Genomic DNA, 24448 nt, shown 5'->3' on the forward strand with positions numbered 1-24448 from the left:
GTCATTTTTCAGTGGAAATAGTCCAATGAGTGTTGTGATCCAGACTTTCCCTTCAATGGGTCCTGGCAAATGCATAAATGTTAAATGGAAAGGAAGAATTCTGTCCAACACGGCACCATATTCTATGTAGTGCAGAAAGACGTTGACTTGTCTCCATTTAGAGAGGGCATCCCTGAAGGGTGCTGTAGCCTCAGTTGTTGAGAATTGCTGTGATATAGCCACACAAATTCCATTCTTGACAAGCAAAGGGGTAAAAGTTCTCATGAAATTCTCTCCATTTTCTGTGTCTGAAGCAAAAAGACCAATCAAGATCCATCTAAAATGGAGGAGCAATTGGACAATTGCTGGGTAAAGGATGCCTTTGGAAGGTAAAAGCCGGTGATAAAAAGGCAATTGACTTTTATCATGCAGTGACTGTGAAAATAATTCAAAACTGATCTGAAAAAGCAATGTGTTATATTTGGAGTCAGATCAGTTCCAAAGTATTAGCTTTAAAGAAATCCAATTTAGTTCTCATAAACAATAAACAAATAAACTCTGTCTAAAGTCTGCTTGTTCTTCAGCAAGAAATTCTTTGTTCATCTATTCACTCTCAGCTCTAATCAAGAGGATCCTAGCATATATTTTAGCAACAATATCTAATAGATCAATGGGCCTGTAAATTACATTTTATTCTGTTTTTAATATGTATAAATGTCAATGATGAAACTTTGGCAACTACATGCCTCTGCGTTTCAACTTGCCTTTAGATTAAGGGGGGCAGGTGTAACTTTCAAGTGGGTTAGATAGATAAAAAAACTTCTACAATTCAGCTGAAGACTGTGAGAGCCTGAAACATTTTCAGGGACAACAGACCAGGTGTGAATTTGAAGCACATAGCTCCCATAACAAAGCAAAGTTGTTTAGATGGACTACATAAGACGTTGGGGGTTTGGTGGGAAAATTATTGTTTAAGTCTACGAATTGGGGTTGGGACCTCAGATTAGTTTTGCTTTGACATACCCATGCAGTATATTTATTTTATTTTATTATTAATAAAATTTATATGCTGCCCAATCCCTAGGGATTCAGGGCGGTGTACAAAATTAAAACGATAAATATAACAATAAAAATAAATGCATTCATACAGCATGTCCCAATCGTATCCCACCCCCCCCCGGGGACATCAACCCCAGGCCTGCCAGAACAGGAAAGTTTTAATGGCTTTCTTGAAGGCCGACAAGGTGGGAGTAGTTCGAATCTCGGGGGGAAGTTGATTCCACCACGTCGGAGCCACCACAGAAAAGGCCCTTCCCCGAGGGCCCGCCAGCCGACATTGTCTGGCCGACGGGACCTGAAGGAGGCCCAATCTGTGGGACCTCACTGGTCTCTGGGAACTATGTGGCAGTATGCAGTCCTGTAAGTAACCTGGTCCTAAGCCATGAAGGGCTTTAAAGGTGATAACCAACACCTTGAATTGCGTCCGGAGATCCACAGGAAGCCAGTGCAGCTCGCAGAGGATAGGTGACACATGGGTGTACCTTGGTGCACCCACAATCGCTCTCGCAGGTGCATTCTGAACCAACTGCAGCCTCCGAACGCTCTTCAAGGGTAGCCCCATGTAGAGTGGATTACAGTAATCCAGTCTTGAGGTGACAAGGGCATGAGTAACCGTGAGTAGAGCCTCCTGGTCCAAATAAGGCCGCAACTGGTGCACCAGGCAAACCTGGGCAAAGGTCCCCCTGGCCACAGCCAATAGATGTTGTTCCAAATTTAGCTGTGAGTCCTGCACTGAGGGAGGTAAATTTACCCTCCCCAGGACTAATGATGGACCATCAGGATGACCCTTGGGGGGGCAAGACCCAGAGCCACTCGGTCTTGTCAGGGTTGAGTCTAAACCTGTTCACCCCCATCCAGACCCTCACATCTTCCAGGCACCGGCACATCACGTCGACTGCTTCACTGAAAGGACATGGGGTGGAGATATACAATTGGGTATCATCCGCATACTGATGATACCTCACCCCGTGTCGCCAAATGATCTCACCCAGCAGTTTCATGTAGATGTTAAAAAGGAGGGGGGACAGGACTGAGCCCTGAGGCACCCCATAATTGAGGTGCCTAGGGGTCGATCTCTGTCCGCCCGCCAACACCGTCTGCGACCTGTCAGAGAGGTAGGAGAACCACCACAATACGGTGCCGCCCACCCCCACCTCTCCGAGACGACGCAGAAGGATACCATGGTCGATGGTATCGAAAGCTGCTGAGAGGTCAAGAAGCACCAAGATAGAGGAATGACCCCTATCCCGGGCTCGCCAGAGGTCATTGGTCAGTGCGACCAAAGCAGTCTCAGTGCTGTAGCCAGGCCTGAAACCAGATTGAAAAGGGTCCAGATAATTCGTTTCATCCAAGGATCGCAAGAGTTGGGACGCCACCACCTTCTCTACAAACTTCCCCACAAAGGGGAGGTTGGAGACAGGATGAAAGTTCTTCAAAACAGCTGGGTCCAGGGAAGGCTTCTTGAGGAGGGCCTCACCACCGCTTCCTTCAAAGTTTGCGGGAAAGACCCCTCCATCAAGGAGGCATTGATTATCACCTGGAGCCAGCCTCGTGTCACCTCCCTACTGGCAGAAACCAGCCAGGAGGGGCATGGGTTCAATAAACAGGTGGCGGCATTCATCGCCCTCACGGCCTTGTCCACTTCATCAGGAGTCACAGGCTCAAACTCACTCCAGATAACATGACTAAGACCAGCCCCCGGCATCTCGGCTGGCACTGCCCAGTCGGAGTCCAGGTCTCTCTGAATCTGAGCGATTTTGTCCGAAAGAAACTGAACAAACTCCTCAGCTCTCCCCTGCAAGGGTTCCTCTACCTCCTCCACTTTAAGAAGGGAGCGGGTCACCCTAAACAAGGCGGCCAGGCGAGATTCTGCGGACGCAATAAGTGCGGAAAAGTGAACACGCTTTGCCGCCCTTATTGCCACTAAATAAGTCCTAAGATAGGCTCTTAATAGTGATCGGTCAGATTTAGAGTTACTGGCCCTCTAACGTCACTCTAGATGTCTCTTGTGGCGCTTTATCTCCTGGAGCTCCTCAGTAAACCAAGGCGCCCTCTGGGGACCACTACCACAGAGAGGTCGCAAAGGTGCAATTTGATCCAGGGCCCCGGACACCGCCTCATTCCAGGCCACAACCAGGGACCCAGGCGAGTTGTGGACAAGGGAGTCAGGTATTTCCCCAAGCTCCTCCTGGAACCGATCTGCGTCCATTAGGTGCCTGGGGCGGAACCACCTTGTCGGCTCCACCTCCCTGCGGTGGGGGAGTAATGCTCTGAAGTCCAGCCTCAATAGGAAATGATCTGTCCATGACAAGGGCGAGATCTCTATTCCCCTTAATTCCAGATCATGTCTCCATTGCCCCAGTAAGATTTTCAGAGGCAGAATGAACCTGGAATTTTATTTGGATTCTCAAACTGGATGTTGACATTAAAGCCATCTTTGATCAAACTGAATATGGTAGGAATTATTCATTGATATGTGTAAATGAACCTGTCAATAGAGGATATCACTATTAGGGATATTTTTTGAATATTTTAGCTGGTAGAAAAATCCTCTTAAGGGTATTTATTGCTCTTCAAGTCATGTTTTCAAGAACTTCATCATAAACATTTAAAGATAAAAAATAGTGTACATGTGGGCTAAAATATTTGTAATTTTTAAAATAAAATGGTTAATTAATGATAGTGGTCCCTACAAGTTCATAAGACATATGTATTTTATCAGCTATAGGTAAGATAATCCATTTAGATACTTTTCATGAATCTGGGATTTGCTTACTATTGAAAATATCATTATTTTGTTAATGGTATGTACAAAAACAATTCCCCATCTCTGCTATATTTTCCTTTTGTATGGAAGATCTTTTGTTTTAACACAGAGCCTCTTCTCACCTTTTCAAGTATGAAGCAGAAGACCCAAAGGATTGATGATTATAATGTTCATAAAAGGATATCGCTGTTTTGATCATTACCTCCTAAACACTGTGGATCCTAATCTCTAATCATGATACCTACAATGGCCATGGTGAAAAATAGTTCTTCAATTCTTAAGTGAAGATATGGTTGGATCAGTTACATACCAACCTACCACCTCATTTAACATAACTATAGAAAAACAAACATACAAACCTGAGGGACTTTGTAGGTGCCTCCTAATCTTGACATCTGGATGGAGATGTCATCGGTAGCTGCATCAACAAGAGCCAAAATGTTGTCCTTTCTTCCACAGCTGTAGTTGGGAACATTGGCTTCTCCAGTAGAGAGCATCTCCAGCAAAGCATCTGAAGTCACAAATCTGTTCAAATAGTTGTCATGGATGTTGTAGCCAAGTGTGAGATTTTGGAGAAGCCGAGGTCTCTTGTTGACCACTTGAATATTGAAAATGTAGCGCAGGATTCTTAACTTATCGAAAGGTAAACTAACATAAAAATGTTCATGTTATCATCATCATTAAGGGCAAAAGCAAAATACTTTTTCAATTTAATTCTCTTTGCCTTCTCTGGCTTAAGCCAATACCTATCTAAAACTAGAGGCAAATGATAATTACCCATTGTAAGGACCCACCCCACTTTGCATCTTAAGAAGACAGAACTCTTGGAATAATTCTTCCAACAGGAATCCTTTATTAAGAAGAAGTGGCTGCAGGCATGCTAGACAGGACTTGGGATCCAAGCTCTCCCATTCAAGGTTTTAAGGGGTTCCCCAGCAGTCCCACCCAATCACCCCCCCTTTCCAGTGATAGTTTCAGGCATCACAATTCCACCCCTTTGATGCTTTCCTCCGTCCTTCTGGATGGAGACTTCAAATAAACTACATGAAAGGTAAATAGCCCCTTTGTCATGGTAAGGTTCTTTGGTGCTATTTACATTCAAACTCTTTGAGGTTGCAATAAACACATTCCTTCATACTGAAGGAAGTGAGGGCCATAAAGCCCCTTTGTTCTCCCCCTTCTCTCCCTCTTATGGCAGAATCCAGAGAAGGCAGAATTGGGATTTTCTATATTTGATGATTAAAGATGAAATATAATTGGATTCTGACATCCGGCCCCTCTTAAAAATAAGAGAGATCCACCTGAAAGAAAACAAAACAGGTATAAAACTTAGTCAGGCTTGTTAGGATACTCTGTGTGAAACTTCTTCAATAGCTTCGGGCTCTGACATGACGTTTATGGACCCACTCGTTTTGTGAGGGAGGGAGGTGTTTCCAGGCAACTAGGTACTGAGTTGCTCCATGATATCTCCTAGAATCAAGGATTTCTTTTATTTCGAAGTGTTGTTCACCCTCCACCATGACTGGAGGTGGTGGTGGTGGGGGGATTTTTGGCCATAGAGGTGACTGATGTTCTCTTTTCAGCAAGCTGCAATGAAAAATTGGGTGTATTTGCCTGAGATTTTTGGGTAATTCTAATTCTACTGTTACTGGATTTATGATTCTTTTAATTGGAAAAGGTCCTATATATTTTGGTCCAAGTTTTTTACAGGGCTGTAGGGACTTTAGGTATTTTGTAGATAAGTACACCATTTCTCCTATAATGAATGGTGTAGGCTCAACCCTTTTTTTATCGGCTTGTGCTTTGTATGCCTGCCTAGCTTCATCTAGTGCTTTTCTAACTATTGGCCAGGTGTTTTGTAGTTTTTCCATCCATTCTTTCAGCGAAGGGATCGTTGGTTCGTTTGGGGTTAATTCTGGCATGGGGTTGAAACTTTGACCGGTGGCTATTTGAAAAGGAGTGTAACCTGTGCTGGAGTGGACTGCATTATTGTAGGCAACTTCTGCAAAAGGGAGTAAGTCCGCCCACTCGGTCTGCTGGAAACTAAGAAAACATCTTAAATATTGCTTAAGTACGGAGTTCATTTTTTCAGCCCCCCCATTTCCTTGAGGGTGGTGGCTAGATGTCAGTCCCTGAGTGGTTCCTAAGAGGGATAAAAATTCCTTCCAAAATGCAGACGTAAATTGCACCCCCCTGTCAGAGATGATGCGTTGGGGTGCCCCATGCAATCTGTAAATGTGTTGGATGAAAAGTTTTGCTAAGGCTTTTGCAGTGGGAATCTTTTGGCAAGGGATAAAGTGCACCTGTTTGGAAAACAAGTCCGTGACCGTCCAGACCACAGTATTCCCATTGCTTTCTGGCAATTCCACTATAAAATCCATGGCTATTTCTCTCCAGGGGGCTGAGGGACTTGCCACTGTTTGCAATAGTCCTGGCACTTTCCCTTGCAACCTCTTTGCCGTGGCACATTTTGGACAACTGGCTATATAACTTTCAATGTCCTTTTTCATGGATGGCCACCAAAATTGCCGTTTAATTAAATGTAAAGTTTTTACAAATCCAAAATGCCCTGCTGATTTTGTGTCATGGCAAAGCTGCATGAACGTGATTCTTTGGGTTGTTGGTATATATAACTTTTCCCCTACCCAAGGCAACCCGTCTCTCATTGTGCACACATTTTTGTTTTTCTGGAACCATTCATCTGTTTCCAAACTTTTTCTGAATTCAATCCAGTTTGGCTGTCCAGTTGTGGTTTTATTTTGGCTTGGGTTCTTGTGGTTACTGGTGCTGCCAGTTGTGACTCTGCCATTATTGGTCTAGAGTCTGTGGTTCGTGCGCTGTTATATTGGGGCATGCGAGATAGTGCATCTGCCAGGAGGTTCTTTCTTCCTGGTAAATGTTTGAGCTTAAATTGGAATTGGTGAAAATGCTGGGACCAGCGGGCTTGTTTGGGATTGAGTTTCCTGGAAGTTTTCAGGGCTTCTAAATTTTTGTGATCAGTCCACACCTGGAAGGGGATTTTGTTGCCTTCCAGGAACTGTCGCCACGTGAGTAATGCCCAACGTATCCCATAAGCCTCCTTCTCCCATACGGGCCAGCGCTGTTCTGTTTCCGTGAGTTTCTTGGATGTATATGCACAGGGTTGCAATACTGCATCATCATTTTCTTGTAATAGCACAGCCCCCACTGCCACATCACTTGCATCTGCCTGTATTACGAAGGGCTTGTCCATGTCTGGGTGCCTTAGTACTGGTTCGGCAGAAAAAAGTCTCTTTAGTCTCTCAAACGCTGCTTGGCACTCCATTGTCCATGTTAGTGGCTGGCTAGGTTTTACTGAGGATGCTCCCTTCGTTTTTAGTAAGTTAGTGAGGGGCAAGGCTATCTGGGCAAATGAGGGGATGAATTGGCGGTAAAAATTTGCAAAGCCCAGGAAACTTTGTAGTTGCTTTCTTGTGCGGGGTGGTGCCCAATCTAATACTGCTTTGACCTTCTCTGGGTCCATTTCAATGCCCTGGGGGGATATGCGATAGCCTAGGTAGTCTATCCTTTCCTGGTGGAATTCGCATTTTGAGAGTTTGGCATATAGGTGGGCGGCTCGCAGCTTCTTTAAAACCGCTCTGACAAGGTTGACGTGTTCCTCTTTTGTTTCAGTAAAGATAAGAATGTCGTCCAAGTAAACAAGGACCCCCTTAAACAGGTGCTCCCTTAGAACGTCATTGATTAATTGCATAAAGACTGCAGGGCCCCCTTGTAATCCAAATGGCAAGACTTTGAATTGATAGCACCCCATGGGGCAGTTAAATGCAATCTTCCATTCGTCCCCTTCCTTAATTCTCACACGATAATAAGCTTCCCTTAGGTCTAGTTTAGAAAAATTTTTCCCTTTTGATAGGTGTGACAGCATGTCTTTCATGAGGGGCAGAGGGTATAGGTTGCTTTCACTGATTGTATTCAGGGCCCTATAATCCACACATAAACGTAAGGAGCCATCCTTCTTCTCTCTAAAAAGGACTGGGGCAGCCACTTTAGGCTTGGCTGGCTCAATGAAACCTCTCTCTAGGTTTTTTTTTTATAAATCTTTCCATTTCCTCCTTCTCCTTTGGGCTCATGGAGTATAATCTGGGCTTCGGGAGTTTTGCCCCAGGCTTGAATTCAATGGTACAGTCTGTGGGTCGGTGGGGGGGAAGCTCATTCGCCCTCTACTCACTGAAGACTTCAGCAAGGTCTCTGTATTCCTCTGGTATTTCTGTTAATCTTTTTCCTCTCCTATGGATGCTTTTTCTATTCTTGATTCTGGTAGCCTCCCTTGGGGTTTTAAGTCCATAGGGTCCCCCTTCGGGAATTTGATTTCTGTCGTCCTCCAATTTACCCAGGGGTTCCATTTTTTCAACCATTCCATTCCTAGAATCATTGGGCATTCCATACCTGGGGTCACCACAAACGTTATGTCCTCTTCATGGTTGCCCAGGGAGAGGTGTATTGGCAGAGTGGCTAGGGTAGCTGGCACCCCCCCTGCTATGGATCCATCTAGCTGGCCAAATGAGATTGGTTGTTCCAGTCTCCTGGATGGGATGCCCAGATTCCCCACTAGTGTTGGGCTAATGAGGCAGCGGGTGCAGCCAGAGTCTATTAAGGCTTTCACCTTCACAGCTTCGGGCATGGGGGGGATTAATATAGTCACTGTTTTGAAGATGGGTGTGATGCATCCACTTACCAGGGGTTCGCCCTCCGAGCTGTCATCTGAGGCATCCACCGGCCCTGTGGTGTAGGCTGGAGTTCTTTCCCCTTGGTGAGCAGAAGTGGGGGGTTCTGCAATTTCCATCATTCTCATGGCCGTTTCTTTTGGCTTAGCTGAAGACTTTCCGGGTTTGTTGATTGGGGATCTGTCTGGGTTGTGCTGGGGGGCCTTTGAGCAGCATTCTACAGCTCGATGCCCTTCTCTTCCGCACTTGAAACACCCCATTTGCTTCTTGGCTGTATCCGATGATTTCACCGGTTGGTGTGTCAGCTCAGGCGGGGGGCGGCTCCATTGTTTTCCTCGGCGGTGCCTCTTCAATATGTCGATCTCTGCTTCCTCTGCCAAGACGTACCATTCCTCAAGTCGATGTGGGTCCCCTCGGGGCAGGCAAGCATCATATAGATCATAGTTTAGTCCGTCTTTGAAATGGCCAAGGAGGATGTCTTCTGGCCAATTCAGTTTGCTGGCAATGGCCCGGAATTCTTGTGTATACTCAGCCACTGGGCGTTTGCCTTGCCTCATCGTTTTTATCCTTTCACGGGCTTTGCGATCAGCCAGGGGGTCTTCAAATCGTCTTCTCAAAGAGGACATGAAACGGTTGAAGTTACTGAGTTCTGGGGCATTGGAGTCATGCAAGTTCACCACCCAATCTGCAGCTGGTCCATCCAGGGCAGATTGCACGATCCGGATGCGGGCTTTGTCGCTGGGAATGTCCTGCCCATATTCCTCCATGTAGCTGAGGACTTGGGTTAGGAAAAACCCCAAGCGTGTTGGCTCCCCTTTGAATTTCACCTCCAACGGTGGACGTCTTGGAATGGATCGGTGCCTCCGTTGTGGGTGGTAGTGTCTTCCGTCCAGATTGCCATCTGTGGTCCGGTAGGGGGTGGGGGCTCCTGGATCAGTAGATGTCCCTGGGGTTGCAGGTTCCACGTCCCCCTCGGTGTCTCTCCCTTTGTGGCTCCAGGAACTGGGGCGGCCGTAGGGCTCAGTATTCTCCTCTCCTAGGGAGCTGAGAGTTCTCTTCATCAGGTCAATAGCTTTCTCTAGGATCCAGTCTGAGTACGGTGCCCAGCTTCCTCCCTCTTCACTTGCGTGCAGGGATTTCTCCATCTCCTGCTTCCATTCTGGTTGCTTGGTCCCCCGTCTCAGGGTCACCTTTCTTGATTCCTTTCCCCACTCACTTTTCTTTCCAACGCCCATTGACCAGCGAGGCTTGTGGTCCCGTGTCTCCACCACTTCTTCTCCCGAGGAATCTGACCTCTCGGATCCCAACATCTGGCAAGGTTCCAACTGGGTCAGCGGCTCTCTGTCCAGGGAGTTTTCCCCCTCTCTTGCTCCATTGTCTGACATGGTAAATTTTTGCAAAATCCCCCGGCAAAGGTCTCCCTTCCAGGTGGATTAATTTTGCAAGTCCTGTCTAATGTAAAGACCCACCCCACTTTGCATCTTAAGAAGACAGAACTCTTGGAATAATTCTTCCAACAGGAATCCTTTATTAAGAAGAAGTGGTTGCAGGCATGCTAGACCGGACTTGGGGTCCAAGCTCTCCCATTCAAGGTTTTAAGGGGTTCCCCAGCAGTCCCACCCAATCACCCCCCTTTCCAGTGATAGTTTCAGGCATCACAATTCCACCCCTTTGATGCTTTCTTCCGTCCTTCTGGATGGAGACTTCAAATAAACTACATGAAAGGTAAATAGCCCCTTTGTCATGGTAAGGTTCTTTGGTGCTATTTACATTCAAACTCTTTGAGGTTGCAATAAACACATTCCTTCATACTGAAGGAAGTGAGGGCCACAAAGCCCCTTTGTTCTCCCTCTTCTCTCCCTCTTATGGCAGAATCCAGAGAAGGCAGAATTGGGGTTTTCTATATTTGATGATTAAAGATGAAATATAATTGGATTCTGACACCCATCACCTTTTCTTTTTAATGACCGTTGAGAAGATCAGCTGGAGATAGTTTTCCACTAAGGTTAAGAATCATAAACAAATCATTATTTATAACAGTGCTAATTTTCAGCTGCCAAGTAACCAGGATTCAAAATCATCCAATCATTAAAGTACAATCATTATTATAGGAAGAGGTTGTTTCATAAGTGATCCAGAAAAGCAGTTCTAAAATCTTTTCTGTTCCTATAAGGATCAGGCATTGAATATGAATGAGCGGTTGTAAAAAAATATAAATGGGCTGAGCAGTGGCAACTACAACCCATTAAATAACTACTTCAAACTAAAGTTGGTATTCAAACAATAACTCAGGATTGGATCTGCACTTTTTCAGGTATTTTTTCCTGCCACATTTCTGGATTCCAGTTTTTTTCTATAAAATAAGTCAGACGAGAGAAAGAATGGAAACCAGAACAATTCAAGAAATTAGACAGGTTCTACAATATGGGCACAATCAAAATAAGTAGAAAAGAAGGAGAGTGTTAAAACTGCAAATAGAGGGAATGCAACTCCATTAGACTGAATGACTTACGTGTCAAACTGACAATCAGGAGCCGTGTTGAAGGGCAACATTGTTGTACGCACTACTTTTGTTCCAGTAGTGATCATACTAATGAGATGGTCTCCTGGCCTGTAATAGCTCCATGGTTTGTTTCTATCCTGGTGCTTCACATTCAATGGGCACTTCATTTTAAGCTTCCCACAGACAGGCTGGAATACTAACAGCAACAGAAGCACAAAGAGAAGGTCCATAATTCATAAATCTGAATTAATTCCCTTCCTGTTTCTAGAAAGAACAAGAAGAAGAGTTAGATGAATTCAAAGCACCTTCACAATATGGAAATTCTAGTGACTTTCTTGATACAGACAGAGAGAAACCAAGCTTCATCTGGAAAGGACAGAAAGTACATTCAATAGCACAGTCCCTACCTGTCCCCAAACCTATGCCACAATATGTGTGACTGAAGCATTTATGTTTTTCTGATGCAAGATCTCTTCTATGTTGTTTCAATCAGATGTTTACATTAAAGGCAGTCACTGGAGAAATAGCGGAAGAGGTCTCAAGGACCAGAATTTTGAAAATTACAGACAGAAGCAACTTCTTCTCTGTGGATCCTAAAACTCCTTCAGGACTCCGTTTCCAGAAGAGTAGCTGGAGAAAGAAAACATCTTAGTGAAAAATTACAGTTCCACCCTTGGGGGCATTGTTTCGTAGTGGTTGTGGTCCTTTCCTGTCAGGTCTTCTCCAGAAAGTGATGCTGGACAAAGATAGTTCAACACCCAGATGACTTATGCTGTTATTCAATCTAGTAACTTGTCTCCATAGACCCTGGGAAAGTTCAGCCATCCAAAGCTATGGAGTTTGGTGATATTCTGGGTTGGTGGACTCAAGTGTTGCCTGTCTTCTAATGCCAATTAAATAATCAATACCTTGAACCCTCTCTAATGTTAAGAGTTGGGCCTAAATGTCTATGGCAGTGGTTCTCAACCTGTGGGTCGGGACCCCATTTGGGGTTGAACGACCATTTCACGGGGGTCGCCAAACAATGCAGTCCGCCATTTCCCCCCCCCCTTTTCCTTAGGTGTGGTACTCCCTTTTATTCTATTGGCTTTCAAAAGCCAATAGGAATTGTCCAGGCTGTCTCTGCCCTGCTGAGCCCGCCAAAAGTCCCATTCTGCAAACGGTGCTGCACCAGTTGAGTAATCCTCGACTTGCGACCGGTTGAGTAGTCCTCGACTTACGACCAGTTGGGGGTCGCGGCATTAAAAAGGTTGAGAACCACTATGGGGATTCTCAGTCGTCCAGGTCATAGTTATCCCAAAGGTGATTTTTCACGAGGCAACTGGACTTTCTTGTTTTTTCTTTGAAGATGTTTCACTCTCACTCAAGAAGCTTCTTCAGCTCTGATTCTTCTCATCCAAGAAGCTTTTTCCCCACCTTCCAGCTATAGCCAAAGAAGCTTCTTGGATGAGAAGTGGAATGTCTTCAAAGAAAAAACAAGAAAGTCCAGTTGCCTCATGAAAAAGCACCTTTGGGATAAGACTTGGGCCTGTTTGTGTTTTTCTTTTCTATTAGATACCCATATATGAATCCTAATTGGAGCTGATTTTAAAATAACCTGTGACTGAGGTGAAGTTCCTCCCCCCCGAAATATCATTTTTTTGGATGGAAGTTGATTAAGAACAGGAAAATGACAGCCCGTGGACTGTACCATTTACTTAATAGGGAGAAAGTTATAGAGTGGATTGAACTTTTTATTTATTTTTCTTTGAGTATCTCTCTGTTGTCCTTCTGTATTTGTGTAACACACTGAGAAACTTTATATTCTGAAAGTTTTCTTTTTAATTTACTGTGATGTCCACAGCTGTGATGGCTGTAATTCCATGGTGCAATCTGATTTCTTGCCACACCCTCCCAGAAACTGGTTTAGTGGGACCTTGTGGTCACTCTTCTTTTTCTTGTGTATTTAGTTGGTAGAGTAGTGCCCCTTTGGCCTACACATCTCTGAGACCCCCCCACACCCTGAAAGATTGCCAAGAGCTTGATGGGTGTGATTGGGAGACCCTTTGTTCCTGATGTCACTGAGTAATTTTTTTCTTTTGTGATTAATTTCTTATCTGGAAAGAGAAAACATTGGTATGTATACCTTGTCCTATAAGAGTTAACTGGGGGGGGGGTGTTGAGTGAGAGAGGGAACCTGACAGGAAAGGTAGAACCATCCTTAATGTGACAGGTAGAATGTGGGTCATACTTTATGACATCCCATCTGCTACTCCAAGGTTGTCCCATTGTCTGGCCTTAACTTTCTACTCTCAGTGTCTGGCTACCAGATCCTTGGTGGCTCCTGGTTCCAGCTGTTGCTTTTGAATGTCAGGTTGATTCCTAACAAGCTTACTTTCATTGGGTCTGCTGATCCAGGAAAGGCCTTAGTCCCTGACAGCAATGGGCAAGTGGATGGAACATTGGGTCACACCTCCATTTTTTGTAGAAGCTGGAGTATATTTTAGTTTATGAAGAAGCTCCAAAATAAAAGAAATACCTAAAGGGTGTCTGGAGAACATTGGAGGAAAACCTTAAGGGAGTCTGACCACACCTGTGCAAGAGATCACATTAGGGATTACCTCATGGTGATAAGGGTAGTGAAACAACAATATTCTTCCACCTGCCATGTCCTCCTGACATTTTCTATCATAGATTCTTTTTCCATTCACATGGAACAATGCTGAAAGCTTTCTGTTTTGGGAACCAGAGTATTGTGTGGTTTCTTTAGATAAGAGACCAATCTGATTTGAGGACAATTTCTTTTTTCTTCCCTGGATCAAGTCTTCCTGAAAGTTGTTGAATCTTCCAGGTGGATTTTTGCAGTTGGGTCATTCCTTTTGTCTTATGTCCTTATATGCAGAAAGGGTGTTAGGATACCTAAGTACTGAAATTCTATGTCTATGATATCACAAAACATCTGCAAAAATAACTGGTGTAGGTCATCCAGAGTGTTGCAACTGGGGTTCATCTGCATGTGTCAACCTCTAGGTCGAATATCCAAATAAAGTCCAGGATTTCTTTCATTCTGAAGATCTTACTGTTTTATTGAATACATGACATGGTGCAGGTGAAAGAAAACTAACTCTAAAATCCCAAGACATCTAACCAAAGCATATAACAATGACATTCCCAGCCAAACCTCCCAGATGTCCACATAGTTCATGTAAACAACTTCTCATTGTTTTGAGAACCTTCTGCTATCTTCTTCATGGTGGTTAGAATGTCCTTGAAAAGTTTCCATACCTCTTTGTCTCAACAAACATCTGTAGAACTGGAGTGGTTTTGTTTCTCTAACTAACCCATCCAAAGTATCACCCCCGCACACATACTTACTCTAATGACAAGATGAAAACAATAACACATATAACTGCCAGGTTTTCACTCTTGACAGCATGTTCTTGACCTCCTGCCCATCTACATTCAATAAGTCATATAGAGAGAAAGAGAAATTGTTCAAAGACATTTAACTTTTGATATATATCCCAATTTAGGCAACATATTCTTTCTCACTTTTTTTTGAGAATCTTCTTTCATTTGTCTCATGTTTATATAACTGCCTTATTTATTAGCCTGTACATCCTAGCTGCATGACAATTTTAATTATTAATTCATTTATTTTATTGTTTGATTATTATGTTGGATTTTAATTTGATTCTTCATATTTTTATTATTTTGCTTTTTAATAACCTTAATTGTCAAACTGATGCAAAGTAAGCATATAAGAACAATAGTAACTGCAATGAAAAATTAAGTTTTGAACTGCAATAAAAAAGAAGTTACAAGCCTAAAAACCAATTTCACTATCAGTTTCCAACTTTTATCATGAGATGTGCTTTAGTATTTAGATCTGGTCTCAGGATGATAATATAGCACTTGGGAAAGAAGATGCAGCTCAACAGTCCAGCACCAGAGGCCAAGATGGAGAAGACCTGCACGGCCACCATGGACTTTCCTTTGGCGCTCAGGTAGGTGGGGAGGAAGGAGACCCAGACACTGCAGAAGACCAGCATGCTGAAGGTGATCAGCTTGGCTTCATTGAAGGCCCCAGGTAGGTTCCTGGCCAGGAAAGCCACTGTGAAGCAAATGGCAGCTAGGAAATACATATATCCAAGGACAACATAAAACATGGGGATGGAGCCTTGATTACACTGCAGGATGATCTCTCCAGGCTGGGAGTGCAGATCAGAGTCAGGAAATGGGGGAGAGATCCCCAACCACATTGCACAGATGAAAATTTGAACACCAGAACCAAAAAGGATGATTGAATTGGCCAGGCTCTTCCCCAACCATCTTCTCATCCTGTTCCCTGGTTTTGAGGCCAAGAAGGCCAGTATCACTGTGATTGTTTTGGCCAACACAGAAGACACAGCTACTGAGAAGACAATGCTGAACACTACTTGTTGGAGAAGGCAGGTGCCTTTCCTTGGTTGGCCAATGAAAAACAAGGATGTTAAGAAGCAAAACAGGAGGGAGACCAGGAGGATGTAGGAGAGGTCCCGGTTATTGGCTTTGACAATGGGAGTTTCTAGGTATTTAATGAATATAATTAAAATAAACCCAGTGGTTATGAACAAGAGTAGGGTGAAGGAGATCAAGATGATGCCCAGATACTCTTCATAGGACAGAAAGGTGATTCTTTTGGGAATACACTGGACTCTGTTTTCAGTTGGATATTGATCATCTGCACACTTGGTGCATTTTTTAGTATCTGAGAAAACAAAGTAATATTTTTTTAATAGTTTCTCCTTTCACATCTCAAGAAAGAACTACTTTGGATGACAGTGATACTGAGAGACAGGAGCACTATGATAAATGATGAATTTGAGGCTTCATACATAGAAAAAACATTTGGCTGACCATTTTAAAGTAAATTTTGGGCAGCTTACAGCCCAGCAAATATCCCGCTTATATATACAGTTATAAAAACAATAGTAACAAGAAATAAGACCCCCAAAAGAAATACATGGCATCACAACCACCTTAACAGATTCAACCCACCACGTTCTCATCCTGCATCAACCTTATTTTATCCCAATATCTCGGAGAGGAACTACATCTTCAGAATGTAAGAAGGCTGGGTGCCAATAAGATCTTTCTATTTATGTGGCTCCATGAGCTTAATAAATATTGTCTGAAAGATTGGTTGATGGAATGATTGATTGAAGAATAGTTGGCCTATAAAGTAAACTTGGTTTGGTTGAGAAAAAGTCATTGACCTCAAACCATTCCTCAAGTTTCAAAGAATTCAGATGTTTCTAGTAAACGTCTACCAAGTCCCTCTATCTCTTTCTATCTCAATCTTCAAGATCTTTCTCTTATTCCTCTATTAAGGAAGAAACTGTTGAAAATAAAGAAAAAAGGAAAATATTGAAACTTAGATACATCTTTATGATGCATTCTGAACTAGGTGCTCTAGATCAGTGGTTCCCAACCTTTCTAATTCCGCGACCCCATAATACAGTTCCCCATATTGTGGTGACCCCCAACCACTTATACATCACCGGGTGCCATGGGCGTGGTCAAAGAAAAGGGGGAAAAATGGTGGACAGCCTTGTTTGGCGACCCCTGTGAAATGGTCGTTCGACCCCAAATGGGGTCCCGACCCACAGGTTGAGAACCACTGTTCTAGATGAAGCTAGTATCCTATCCTCTATAATTCAAATCACCAGGACCAGATGGAGATCAAATCACCAGGACCAGATGGATTACACCCCAAAGTTCTGAAGGAACTGGCAGACATCATCTCTGAACCACTGAACTTTATCTTTCAAAGATCCCGGAGAACTGGCAAACTATCAGAGGACTGAAAAAGAGTTAATGTAGTTCCCATCTTCAAAAAAGAAAAAAAATAGATCCAGGAAACTACAGAGCTATCAGCCTGACCTCAATCCCTGAGAAGATTCTGGAAAAGATAATCAAGCAACGAGTCAGTGAACACCTAGAGGCAAACAAGTCATAACCAAAAGCCAACATGGGTTGTCAAAAACACATATGCCTGACAAATCTTATTGCATTCTTTGATCAGGTGACAAAATTAGTGGACCAGAGAAATACTGTGGATATAATTTACTTGGATTTCAGTAAGGCATTTGATAAAGTAGACCACAACCTACTACTTGATAAAATAGAAAAATGTGAGTTAGATATCATCACCACCAGATGAATTTGTAATTAGCTGACCAACCACACTCAACATGTAGTCCTCAATGGAATTGCATCTACATGGAGGGGAGTATGCAGTGGGGCACTCCTAGGTGCTATTTTAGGCCTGTTATTCTTCAACATCTTCATCAATGATTTGGATGAGGGGATGATGGGGAACTCATCAAATTTTCAGACAACACCAAGCTGGCAGGAATAGCCAACACCCCAAAAGATAGGCTTAAGATACAGAAGGATCTTGACAGATTTGAACACTGGGCAGCATCTAACAAAATGAAATTCAATGGTGAAAAAAGTAAAAAAAAAAGTTCTTCATTTAGGCAAGAAAAACCAAATGTATACAATATAGGTGATACGTCATTCAATATTAGTAACTATGGGAGAGATTTTGGTGTGCTAGTGGACAATCACTTAAGTATGAGCCAGCAGTGTGCTATCGCTGCCAAAAAAGCCAACACAGTGCTAGGCTGCATTAACAGAGTGACAGAATCAAGATCAAGTGAAGTATTAATACCACTTTACAATGCCTTGGTAAGGCCACACTTGGAATACTGCATCCAGTTTTGGTCACCACGATGTAAAAAAGATGTTGAGACTCTAGAAAGAGTACAGAGAAGAGCAACAAAGATGATTAGGGGACTGGAGGCTAAAACATATAAGGAACGGTTGCTGGAATTGGGTATGTCTAGTTTAACAAAGAGAAGGACTAGGAGTGACATGATGTCAGTGTTTTCAGGGGCTTCCACAAAGAAGAAGGAGTCAAGCTATTCTCCAAAGCACCAGAGAGCAGGACAAGAAGTAATGGGTGGAAACTAATCAAGGAGAGAAGCAACCTAGAACTAAGAAGAAATATCCTAACAGTTAAAACAATTAATCAGTATAACAATTTGCCTCCAGAAGTTAGAACAATTAACCAGTGGAGCAACCTGCCTCCAGAAGTTGTGAATGCTCCAACACTGCAAGTTTTTAAGAAGAGATTGGACAACCATTTGTCTGAAATAGAATAGGATTTCCTACCTGAGCAGGGGGTTGGACTAGGAGAACTTCAAGGTCTCTTCCGACTCTGTTATTCTTTTATTATATTCTTATTACCCACCTTCCTGAGTGGAGATGGTCCCCTCTGGACAAGGAATGCAGTCATAGCAGCAAACTGGCTCTCCTTCCCGAGCTCGCTTGACAAATCCAGGACGACAATTTTCCACACATTTGGATTGAGGCAAAGACTAAGCCAACAAATCAGGAATGCCAAAGAAATTGTATTAGGAATAACAACAACAACAACAACAACTTTATTGTCACTTTGAATGTACACCAATCTGCATACGTCAGAATGAAATTTTGTTGCATACAGCTCTCAAATGGTCACCCCCTCCAATATACACTCCTTGTTCATGACCAGCTCAAGTTTCAGATCGTCCATTTTAGTCTCTAGGGAGTGAACGATGGCAAACAGGACAGATGGAAATGGAGCTCCATGTGGATTATGCATGGAAAATGGGGGTAAAAAAAAAAAAACATTATTCAGGAAGGGCTTCACTTAGATGATAACTAATGCCTCCAGAAGTTCTGGAGGCATTAACAAAGAGAAGGACGAAGGGTGACATGATAGCAGTGTACCAATATCTCAGGGGCTGCCACAAAGAAGAGGGAGTCAAGCTATTCTCCAAAGCGCCTGAAGGCAGGACAAGAAGCAATGGGTGGAAACTAACCAAAGAGAGAAGTAACATAGAACTAAGGAGAAACTTTTTGACAGTTAGAACATTTAACCAGTGGAACAACCTGCCTCCAGAAGCTGTGAATGCTCCAACACTGGAAGTTTTTAAGAAGAAACCGAACAACCATTATGTAATTAGCTTACCAAGGAGTAGATTGTGGTCTATTTTGTCAAATGCCTTGCTGAAGTCTAAGTATACTATGTCCACAGTATTTCACTAGTCTACTAATTTAGTCACTTTATCAAAGAATGAAATAAGATTGGTTTGGCATGATCTGTTTTTAACAAACCTGTGCTGGCTACTAGTTATCACTAGTAGTCAGCACGGCTATTAGTTATAACTAATCAAGGAGAGAAGCAACCTAGAACGAAGGAGAAACTTCCTGACAGTTAGAACAATTAACCAGTGGAACAACCTGCCTCCAGAAGCGGTGAATGCTCCAACACTGGAAGTTTTTAAGAAGAGACTGGACGGCTATTTGTCTGAAATGGTATAGGGTTTCCTGCCTGAGCAGGGGGTTGGACCAGATGACCTCCAAGGTCCCTTCCAACTTTATTATTATTATTATTATCGATCATCGCACAGTCAGCCAGATGTTCAGACTGGATTTGGCATTTTGTCTACCTATCGAGTCCTTACCCAGGACCTGGGATAGGCAGATGTGGATGTTTGATGGTATTACAGATATCGTCGCAGGATGGAAGCAGTTCCTAATAAGGCCGCCTTTTGCAATTGACTAATAGCGAATTTGTCAATGCCAATGGTGTTCAAGTGGTGCTCCAGTTGTTTTGGGATTGCACCCAAGGAGCCTATGACTATTGGTACTACCCTTGCTTGCTTTTGCCACAGTCTTTCTATTTCTATTTGTAGGTCTTTGTATTTTGTTATCTTCTCCAGTTCTTTCTCTTCTATTCTGCTATCTCCAGGCACTGCCACGTCCACTATCCAGACTTTTTTGTCTTTCTTATCGACAATTGTTAAGTCTGGGGTGTTATGTTGCAGGTGCTTGTCTGTTTGAATTCTGAAGTCCCAGAGCAGTTTAATTTTATCATTTTCTATGACTTTCTCTATTTTATGATCCCACCAGTTTTTGCTTACAGGCAAATGATATTTTTTGCAGATCTTCCAATGCACCATTGTTGCTACTTTGTCATGCCGCTGCTTGTAATCAGTTTGTGCAATCTTCTTGCAACAGCTTACCAAGTGGTCCACTGTTTCTTCAGCTTCTTTGCATAGGCGGCACTTACTGTCTGTTGCTGTCTTCTCAATTTTGACTTTGTATGCATTTGTCCTTAAGGCTTGGTCTTGTGCAGCCAGAATTATTATTATTTTATTATTATTTATTATTATTATTATTATTATTATTATTATTATCGATCATCGCACAGTCAGCCAGATGTTCAGACTGGATTTGGCATTTTGTCTACCTATCGAGTCCTTACCCAGGACCTGGGATAGGCAGATGTGGATGTTTGATGGTATTACAGATATCGTCGCAGGATGGAAGCAGTTCCTAATAAGGCCGCCTTTTGCAATTGACTAATAGCGAATTTGTCAATGCCAATGGTGTTCAAGTGGTGCTCCAGTTGTTTTGGGATTGCACCCAAGGAGCCTATGACTATTGGTACTACCCTTGCTTGCTTTTGCCACAGTCTTTCTATTTCTATTTGTAGGTCTTTGTATTTTGTTATCTTCTCCAGTTCTTTCTCTTCTATTCTGCTATCTCCAGGCACTGCCACGTCCACTATCCAGACTTTTTTGTCTTTCTTATCGACAATTGTTAAGTCTGGGGTGTTATGTTGCAGGTGCTTGTCTGTTTGAATTCTGAAGTCCCAGAGCAGTTTAATTTTATCATTTTCTATGACTTTCTCTATTTTATGATCCCACCAGTTTTTGCTTACAGGCAAATGATATTTTTTGCAGATCTTCCAATGCACCATTGTTGCTACTTTGTCATGCCGCTGCTTGTAGTCAGTTGTGCAATCTTCTTGCAACAGCTTACCAAGTGGTCCACTGTTTCTTCAGCTTCTTTGCATAGGCGGCACTTACTGTCTGTTGCTGTCTTCTCAATTTTGACTTTGTATGCATTTGTCCTTAAGGCTTGGTCTTGTGCAGCCAGAATTAGTCCCTCGGTCTCTTTCTTCAATTTTCCTGCTCTTAGCCATTGCCAGGTCTTGTTATTATCTGCTTTCCCAGCTATTTTTTTCATGTATTGGCCATGTAGTGCTTTGTCTTCCCATGCCTCTATTCTGTTCTAGAGGCATGGGAAGACAAAGCACTCTTTGTCTTATTATTTGTCTTATTATTTGTCTTATTATTTGTCTATTATTATTATTATTGATCATCGCACAGTCAGCCAGATGTTCAGACTGGATTTGGTATTTTGTCTACCTATCGAGTCCTTACCCAAGACCTGGGATAGGCAGATGTGGATGTTTGATGGTATTACAGATATTGTCGCCGATGGAAGCAGTTCCTAGTAAGGCTGCCTTTTGCAATTGACTAATAGCGAATTTGTCAATGCCAATGGTGTTCAAGTGGTGCTCCAGTTGTTTTGGGATTGCACCCAAGGAGCCTATCACTATTATTATTATCATTATCATTATTATTATTATTATTATTATTATTATTATTATTAAACTTTGTTTGCTTCTAGTTGTTCGCAGATCTGTTTTTTTATTCTTTTCCAGGATCTCCCCAGGTATTGATGTTAGACTGATTGACACCAAACTGAGGCACTACTCAATAAAATTGACTTCTTTTATAAGGAACAAGTGAGGCTATCAAAGCACAATCCCAGCACCTGATGGCCTCACTCATCAGTTTCACTTAGTTTAACCACTTTACCATTAAATCATGGTGACTATGAAATGGGTTACACGGTATTGGACAATAAAGAAAAGATACTAATATTTCTCCCACCTTGTTGAGCAACTTTAGCTCTGTAAGAGCTTCTTGCTTGATAATAAGTCTCTGTCTTTCAAAACTCCCCATTTGCACTTCAATGGAATGCTGTTTGGGAATAACCACAAAGCCCATGATATCCAAATCTGCTGCTGGATCTCTATTTTGGTCCAAGTAGAGTTTAAACAGGGAAAAATTGCAAAACTCATTCTTATCCAGAAAGGGATGAATCTAGAAGAGAAATATCCACAAATGTGAAAAGCAGAAACCTCATTTTCTTATCTCACATGGTCTGTTCACATTTTAATCTTTCTTCTACAGTTGTCTAACTTACTGATATGATAATATTATCTTCAAAAGTGAAAAACAAAGTTTCAGCAAAATTTCTCAATCATATATTGACAAAATATACATTGACTAAAATTTGTTCTATATAATTGTCGAAATTTGTAAATTATACAAGAATGTCCTAAAGCAGGTCACAAATAAACTAACAAGCATTTAAAAAACCCCAAAAGATTAATCATAAGTATGTTGTTATCCTAGAAAACAACCAGGACTTTTTTTGTCATAGAACGCCCAGAACGGAGTTTTTTGGATGGAACCTTGTAGGGTAGGTAAGGCGGGTTGTATCACATGTGTGAGTTCTGGCACCTTTTTTTTTTTTACAAAAAAAGCACTGAAAAAAATGTATATGCCGGCGTACAAGGCGACCCGGCGTATAAGACGACCCCCGTCTTTATCGCCGGGCCGCATTCCTAGAACGTTGTCTTGATGACTCAGCGTATAAGACGACCCCCGTCTTTGGCGCCGATTTCAGCGCTCGTGGAAGTCGCCCTATACCCCGGCATTTACGGTAAGCGGTTTCCAGAAAACATGGATTTGTTAAGAAGAAAATTGCCAGGCAAATCTTCCAGGTAGACCAGGTGCAAAACATGACCAGATGAGCTAATTCTACTTTATTGTAAGGCTACCTTAACAGAATCCATAAGTCTGAAACTAGATTTTTCCCACCAATTAAAATATGTGTACTGGTCACTAATTGTTATACACTAGTAATAATAATATCAGTATTTTAATCATTTGATAATCAAAACATGATTGGATGATAATGTCATTAACAATTTGGATAAAAGGAATTCGATAGTTTTCAATTGGCAGCTGATATGAAATTTTGGGTGTAAATATATAACACATTCCAGAGAGAGAGAAGTTCTCTGAGGATGGGCTCCAGTGTGAGTCTGAAAGCTTGGAAGATTAAACCTCTGGTCCTGGTGACCAACTCAGATTGAATCCTACTAAATATATATCTTGTTGTTGTTAATTGCGAAGTCGTGTCCAACCCATCGCGACCCCATGGACAACGTTCCTCCAGGTCTTCCTGTCCTCTACCATCTTCTGGAGTCCATTTAAATTCACACCTACTGCTTCAGTGACTCCATCCAGCCATTTCATTCTCTGTCGTCCCATTCTTCTATTGCCCTCAATCTTTCCCAGCATTAGGCTCTTCTCCAGTGAATCCTTCCTTCTCATTAGGTGGCCAAAATACTTGAGTTTCAACTTCAGGATCTGGCCTTCTAAAGAGCAGTCGGGGTTGATCTCTTCTAGGACTGACCGGTTTGAACGCCTTGCAGTCCAAGGGACTCGCAGGCGTCTTCTCCAGCACCAGAGTTCAAAGGCCTCCATTCTTTGGCGCTCAGCCTTTCTTATGGTCCAACTTTCACAGCCATACATTGCAACTGGGAAAACCATGGCCTGGACTATACGCACTTTTGTTGGCAGGGTGATGTCTCTGCTTTTTAGAATGCTGTCTAGATTTGCCATAGCTTTCCTCTGCAGGAGCAAGCGTCTTTTAATTTCTTGGCTGCAGTCCCCATCTGAGATGATCTTTGAGCCCAGAAAAATAAAATCTGTATATGCCATGATTTTGGTTTTCTTAATGTTGAGTTTCAAGCCAACTTTTGCACTCTCCTTCTTCACCCGCATCAAGAGGCTCTTTAGTTCCTCTTCACTTTCTGCCATTAGAGTGGTATCATCTGCATATCTTAGGTTGTTGATATTTCTCCCGGCAATCTTAATTCCAACTTTTGATTCATCTAGCCCTGCCTTTCTCATGATGTGCTCAAAAATATATATCTTAGAAACAGATATAAAATTCAAAGCACATCACGATGAGCTATCAAAATGAGCTGAAAAAACTTCTGAACGAAATTTAAGACAGAGACAAGTGCAAAGTTCTTTACTTAAAAGAAGAAAAATGAGATGTACAGGAAGATGGATGTAGAATATGAAATGTTATAAGAATATATGTGAGAATGCTCTCAGAGTAGCAGTTGATTGCAAACTGAATGTGAGTTGGCAATGTGATGTTCATAGAAAAAAGGCAAATGCATCCATGAGAATCTCAGGAGTGACTATTCTGGTTTGGGAAAACACCAAATAAAGTATGAGGTCCCTTAGCAAGCAGTGTACATGGAGGAGACATTGTGGAAAACCAGAATCCGCTTTAGGGAATGGCAATGAAATCAAGGAAGAAATCAAGCAAGCTGATCTTAACCTTGGGAAAAAAAACAACAAGGTGAAGATCCATGCTGTGCCTGGAAAATCTAGAATCTGATAGTACTCTTTCCAACTT

The sequence above is a fragment of the Crotalus tigris genome, unplaced genomic scaffold (genome assembly GCF_016545835.1).
Source record: "Crotalus tigris isolate CLP2741 ecotype Arizona unplaced genomic scaffold, ASM1654583v1 scf7180000018127.1262416, whole genome shotgun sequence".
Taxonomy (NCBI): domain Eukaryota; kingdom Metazoa; phylum Chordata; class Lepidosauria; order Squamata; family Viperidae; genus Crotalus; species Crotalus tigris.